Genomic DNA, 7,373 nt, shown 5'->3' with positions numbered 1-7,373 from the left:
ATGCCCAAATTCTGCAACAAGATTCTCTTGTAGATCTCCAATGTCACCAAATACAGTAAAGACACTAATTGAAACAGTCCTATGTCAATTAAAATGAAATTTGGTTGCCTTATAAGCTGATGAGTTACAGTTTAAACATTTAGAAACCTGGCTTTCTAAATGCTAGAAACAATAACATTTAATATATTATTGAGTTAGCTTTTGCTACAGACATCAGTTCTTCATTTGGTATTTACCAAAATATTTACATTAGTTGGTCCTGTTTAGCCTTAGTTAACTGAAACAACTAACAAAGCTAATGTTAGCTATGTTAGCGCCTGATGCTAGCTAGCAAGCTAGTCGATGCAAGCTCAGCATAATTCACGGTATGTTTTAAAATGTAGCGTTCAAAGTTATGATGTCAAATTATTCTAAAACACATTTATGAAATCAGAATATATTTAAACGCAAAATATTGCAAAAACTATAACAGAGAAGAGTTAAAGAGTATGGTTTAGCATTACTACAGTTTAGCTCTTTGCCTTGAAAAACACTTTCTTGTTTTTATAGATTACAGTTGTATGTATATTTTACCTCTGGCAAAAAGATAAACAATCACCACTTTTGGATGAATATCAGATCTTCACTAGTATTTACCTAAAAACTTAGTTGGTGGCATTTAGCTCCTTACCTTAGCTAACTGAAACAACTTTCAAAGCTATCGTTAGCTTTGTTAGCGCCAAATGATAACTAGCTAGCTAATCAATGCCAATTCAGCTTAAGTTACCGTATGTTTTAAAATGTAGTTGACAAAGTTATGATGTCAAAAGGCTCTATAAAATGAAGATATATTTCAACACATAATATCATATTAACAATGATAATCAAGAGAAGTTAAAAGATTAGGGTTAGCATAAGTACTGGTACACATTTGCTTTGGAAAAACAGCGCTTTCTTTCTTTATATAGGTTACAGTTGTTTCTGGCAAAAAGATAAACAAACATCAATCTTGGAAGGTCTGTCTTTAGTTTTACTTTGTGGAATGTTCTCAAACTTGACCAGATCTACTAGACTAAATAAGAAATGGCCGTCTTGGTCTTGTGAAGTGGCTACATCCTTATAACGCCCACACCAGTCCGAAATTGCAACAAGTAGCCCAGCTCCTCTTCACATACTATCACGGCATTGCTCTTGCTCAAAAAACATCACCTTATGAATCAACTGAAACAAACAACACATGTTGTCCTCCTTTGGACATGGAGATTGGTGTGCTCTCTGAGTTGGAGAGGTGCGCACACACCTCCAAATTGTGTATATAAACGTTTCCTCTTTCACATCAAGATTGAAACTGTTGGTGGAAGAGCAGAAACCTCTCAAATATTTAGAAAACATTAGCAAATTGTGAGGATCCTTCTTAATGCTAGAGTTTCTGTAATGGTAGAATAGAAATAGGAAGTAGAATGGGCATGAAAGCTATATTCGGAGTATTACATGTGGAGTAAGGTTATTCTTCTCACACAAATGAACTTTTACAAATTTGCAACCATTCATTGACATTGTCGTGTCTTAATTTCCTTTGTCTTAATTTCCAGCTTGTCGACCAACAAGAATACAAGAAGGTTCTGGTTTTAAAATAGAGAAAGAGCCTAACTGGAACTATTAACTGACTTTTGGGCAAAAATAACCCCGTATTCCAGTAGTCTAAAAAGAATCAGACCGAATAGAAGTAGATTTCAGTGGGAAATCTTGAGGAAACCATTATTTGTTTGATGCCATCACCATAAAACTCGTAAAGACAACTGCACAAAGAAAGTAACACACATTTCCATAAATTTGGACACTTTTCTCATTCCATGAGATGGCGATTAATTCACTGTTCAGGATTATAATGCATCAGTCCACCAACCATGGAAGCATACGCTTTAAATGGGAAGAGCTGATTTATCAGCTATTGTGAAAGAACATTGGAGAATAAAATCCACACCTCAATGAATTCGAGTTACCAGAAAACGCGTTAATTTTCATGTTTTTGATTTGAAAAGACTGAATATTGTCCAACAGCAGCAATCCCATTTTGTTTTTGTCAGTTGTTTGTCTTTTGCTTTTAATTGGTGTAATTGTAAATCACAAGTTTTGAATAATAATCAAAAACTAATGCTTTAAAAGAATAGCTGGTGCTATCCAATTTAGGAACGTCAATTCAACAGAATTTAGGCAGAAACAAGATGTGAACTTATAGTGGAAACTATAAGGGATGTTTTTTTTCTTGGCCAGCCAAATATTAAAAGGTTTATCCCTTTTTATTTAAAAAGCATTTAATTTTTCTAGCATTTTTAAAGACATTTCTCAAAGGTGCCAATTCTCCTTGTTGTTTTGTTTCATATGATTAATTAAAGCTTTAACGTTGAAGGTGCTTCTTCTTGCTGTCCCAGCCTGTGTTGTGTAACGGTCCTGTCAGCGGCGTTGATCACTGCACGAGGAGCGGCCGAGCCTCTCGGACAGTTTTGCTCGCTTTTGTCATGTGAAGGTCCCCCCTCTCCTCAGGATCAAGGACCGAAGTGCCACAGCCAGCAATGCATTCTCCCATTGACGATCCTCTTTTCTCAATAAACATGTTTCCTGTGTTAACAGTCTGGCTTTGGCCTTGGTTAATTCTGCAAAAGATCGATCAGCTGCAGGAAATGAGTGATTATGACATTTGCTGTGAAGATTCCTGGAAATGCAGATTTTCTTGTTCATAAAGAGACAAAGGGGGCAGCAGTTAATTGGTGTCTTACAGATAAAAATGTTTAAAAGGGCTACTATATTTATAGGTGAAGTTTGCATGTTTTTCAATTTGTGGATTGGTTTTGGTTTAGTTAACTGGCTACTAATTTTGTGCAAAAACATAAAATTTTATCATGTACTTTTGTCTAATTAATGGTGCAAATATCTTAGTACACTTGAAATAAGACAAAACTTAGCTACAAGTAACTTTTTAGCACAATATAGAAGTTTGTTCTAAGTCAACAATTCCTTAACATTACCTGGATGTCCGTTACAAATGTACACAAAACTCTGATGATTTTCTGATAATGTTGAAAAAACACAATTTTTATTTAAGAATTTTGTTTCTTAAATAAGAAACTCAATTAAAATCACACATAAATAACTCTGTTCACACAATAAGTCATTAGAAAACATCCAGCGCCATCATCTTCCTACCACTTCCTGTTGTCTTGTTTGTCGTTTTTGCCAGTGGTAACATCCGCTCGTTGATTATGCGACTTATGTGATGCAAAAAAGTTTTTCCATTGCAGTTTTGCGAATTACACAAATTTTGTGTAATTACATAAAATTATACTAATTTAGTGTAATTCACTAATAGTGTAATTACACTAAATTAGTGTAATACTAGCCAAAAAACCCACCTCATCCTGCTGAAAAAACATTTTATCAAAAAACGCGAGCTTTTTCAAAATAGGTGTATTTTCACAAAGTGAATTTGTTTTTCAAAGTTTCAGTTGTGCAATGATATGGTCAATGGAAACTTTAGATAAAAACAAAAGTATTACTGTCACTTAAAACTAGAGTGAAAAAACTCTGCCATTTGGACTAGTACTTTTATTTATCAGTATTAATGAATTATTGACTTAAAACAAGCTCTGACGTATTAATGAAGAGCTACTAGTAAGTTAGTACCCTCTTATTTCAAGTGTTTTAAGACAATTTTTCTAGAAAACAGACAGAAATACTTGCTAAAAGTTGGTGATTTTTCAGTGTATGCAGCTGAAATTTAAAAGTGGATGTTCTTGAGGTTCATGTGGTAAGTGCAGTTTCATCATTTCTCTGACTGTGAGCAGTTAGCGCTTTGCCTCCTCTTTCGAAATTCTTGCTTGCACCATCTGCCTCAAACAGAGCACTTCCTACATTGATATCTAAGAGTGATACGCTGTGGCAGAGTGCATGTATCACCCCATGCATATAATATTTCAGTGCTGGACCTGTCTTTACAACCCACACACTCAAACTGCACACCTGTTTTTAGATTTCAAATGACCTTATCATCAGCTCGGTTTAGTCAAATATGTCTGATGGACATCTGTTTATTATTCCTCTTTTGCAGGATCTCTAAAATAGGTTTATATGTTTACCATAATAATGATAATTATAGCCCAACAGGTGGGCTTTATGAGATAATTGGAGCTCAGATGATGAAGTGTAATTACTTTGACCTCAGTTCTCTCATGTACCGTGTTAGAGTATCTGTGAACATAATTTTAGAGACCACATTCCTGCATGTATCATGCAGAAGTAAGAGCCAGTTTTACCGTTGTTGAAAAGCAACAGAAGCAACTAACAAAAACATATACTGCATTTGCACTTTCTTTTTTTATTATTATTTAAACAAGGGTCATTGTTAACTCCTCAGCTTAATTTAGTAATGTTTGTTTATTTAAAGCTTAAATGATAATTGCAAAACCAAAATGGTCTTAAAATCTACCGTTTGAAAAGTTTCAATCACTGTTCGAGACGAAGCACTCATGACTTTGTGCTTTTGAGTTTTCCTATGTTTACATCCTGTAATTTACACCAAAGACAAGCAGTGTATGCAGCTATGTATGACCTCTTCCTAGGCACTGCAGCAAAGTTGGGTAGTAACTTTTATGAAAAAAATATATACTTTTAGGAGTTTCTCACTATGCTGTACTTTTTACTTTTACTTGAGTAAATTCATTATGAAGTATTTCTACTCTTATTTGAGTAAAATTTCTGGATTTTATGGCCTAAAACTCACCAGACTCAGACACACACTTGCAGTTTTTGTTTAAGTTTCATAAGTTTATTTAATGAAAGAAAATGATTTTGAAAAATTTTCTTTTGCCTGATTTTATTTTTTGCTATTTATATGAATTATTGTCATTTTTGTCCTTAAAATACCAAAATTTCCAAGCACATGACAACAATCCTTTATTTTGTTCATGTAGTTTTACTTTTAATCCCTTCATCTGCACTGAAAAAAAAAGTAAGTGATTCAACTTAAAAATGTTGAGCTATTTTGTTAAAGGTAGTCAAATTAAGTTTATCCAAGTAAACATATTGAGTTTATTAAGTTGTCATGTTAAGGAAACGTAAGTAAATTTAGTGTAAAAAACTTAAGTTGATTACATGCAGCAAATTAACTCAGTTGTTTAAAGATGGAGTTGTACTCTCTATTTTCAGTGTAGGAAGATGAAAAATATTCTTCTGACTAACTCTGGCACAGTTACAGAATTGTTATTAATATGCACTGTTCCTGTAACAAAAAAATTAAATAAAAAACATGCTGCATTTAATGGCTGAAAAAACAACAGGAAACTTTTGAAGTGGTCTAGTCAAAGACTACACTGCAAAAACATAAACTCTTACCAAGTATTTTGGTCTAGTTTCCCGGACAAATGTCTTAATATACTTGAAATAAGACAAACTTACTTAAAAGTAACGTTTTAGCAGATATAAAGTCAATGACTTTTTAATTTTGATGAAAAAACATGTTTCATTGGGAGATACATGAAGTTATAACATGGGAAAATGTCTTGTTAGAAGTGAAATAATCTGCCTATGGCACTAGTACTTTTTCATAAGATTTTGCAGTATTAACTTAAAATCAAATCGAGTTTTTATGGTATGACTTTAACCCAAACATTTCTCTGAACTAAAATTCCCCGGTGAGGTTAGAAACTTATTGCCAGTATATAGCATTATATAGCTTGATGGCAGTTGTTGCTGCCAAGGGGGACACAAGAAGTCATTTGATTTAGAGGGGAACTACTTTTCTACATATTGCCACGGAGCGCCTTCAGACTTCCCTCTTGAAATAAGCCCTGACGCTGCACTAAGAGGACTGTAAATATTCAAATCCCTTATGGCAGGAGATAAGGCCATAGAGTACAATATAAAGAGAACATCTATAGTAGTTTTACATCGCATCACTTTTGTATTAACCCTCAGCTTCCCTCAGTTTATCAAGCTAGCTCCCCTTCGAAGCTGGTCAAAACTCCAGCTCTCCTCTTCCAGCTTGTCGTCCTTTCTGGCAGCGCGCGCTGCTCTTCTTGATTTTTATTGGCGGTTGGCTCTGCTGCTCTTCTTCTCTGTAACGTTAACAGTAGCGCAAGAAGCTACCATAACTGCTGCGTGCAACACGCTCACTCGCTCTTTCTACTCCCTCATATATGGAGTCTGCGCCTACCGTAATAACAACCTATTGGAAGCTTTTTTTTTTTCTCATTCATAAAACGCTAAAATCGGGGACTTTTCCGGGGACGTCTTCAGCCGGGGACTGGCCATCTACAACAGGGGACTGTCCCCGGAAATCGGGGACGTCTGGTCACCCTACTTTAGAACCCTTACTAAATATTCTTTATAACTTGCTTTTAATCATTAAAACTTTCCTGAAAATGTTTCCATTCTAGAGCCACAAGATGGCGACAGGAGCTTTGTTACCACAGCGTAGACCTCTGGGAGCTCTGTTTCACAAGCTAATTCATTCATGTTGTTTCTAATGGCATTTGTGAAAAAATAATGTTAGTTATGGCGTGTAAAAACACCATAACTAACATTATTTTATATCCTGTTGTTTTTTTTCATAGACATCATTAAATTTGATTTATTTCCAATATCTACAGCTATATACTGTATATAAAGACCTGAGACTTTGTTCATTTCAGGTCCAGAAGGCTGACTTCACAACTAACATACTCAGGTTCACTGTTTATATTACGTCAAGAGAGAAAATCAAGTAGTTGGTTGACGTCAGTTAACAGCAGCTAACGGTTGTAAAATTAAACAGCTAAAACTCACAATAGTAGTGATGTTAACAGTTAAAAACATATACAAAACATGGCAAAATTACAGACGAAATTCTGAGTATAAATAAAATACGTGTTCAAATATAACACTTGTAAAGGAAACGCGGTTATGACCGACAGAAATATGGGGACGAGCTGTCAGTTACTGGTTGCTATGGTAACCATCATCCGTCAAGAGCAGCAATGTGAGATGAAAATAACTTTTTTACCGAACAAAATTTATTTAAAGAATAAATAAGCCAATTCTGACAAACTACATATATATAATATTGCTAAAATAAAACCCTGTTATACAGAAATTTACTTTGTGGAATGGAAAATTTTATTTTAGGCCTTTAATCCAAATCGCGTCTGATCTGGATCCAGATGTATTTCTGTGCTAAGTGAATACACAGGGACAAATGTTAGCTGACAGCACTAATTATTTTAAATGTATTTATTTGAAGGTGGATTAGATGCTTACTGCAATAGATAAAAGATTATTAGATTGCTCCTTCTGATTGTGAGGGTCAGTTAAGGTGTCTTGGAAGCATAAGCTGTTTGATGATTGGACATTTAGAGATGCAT

The sequence above is a fragment of the Gambusia affinis genome, linkage group LG13, assembly GCF_019740435.1.
Source record: "Gambusia affinis linkage group LG13, SWU_Gaff_1.0, whole genome shotgun sequence".
Classification (NCBI taxonomy): Eukaryota; Metazoa; Chordata; class Actinopteri; order Cyprinodontiformes; family Poeciliidae; genus Gambusia; species Gambusia affinis.
The sequence above is the reverse complement of the archived record's forward strand: the minus strand, read 5'-3'. Positions refer to the sequence as shown.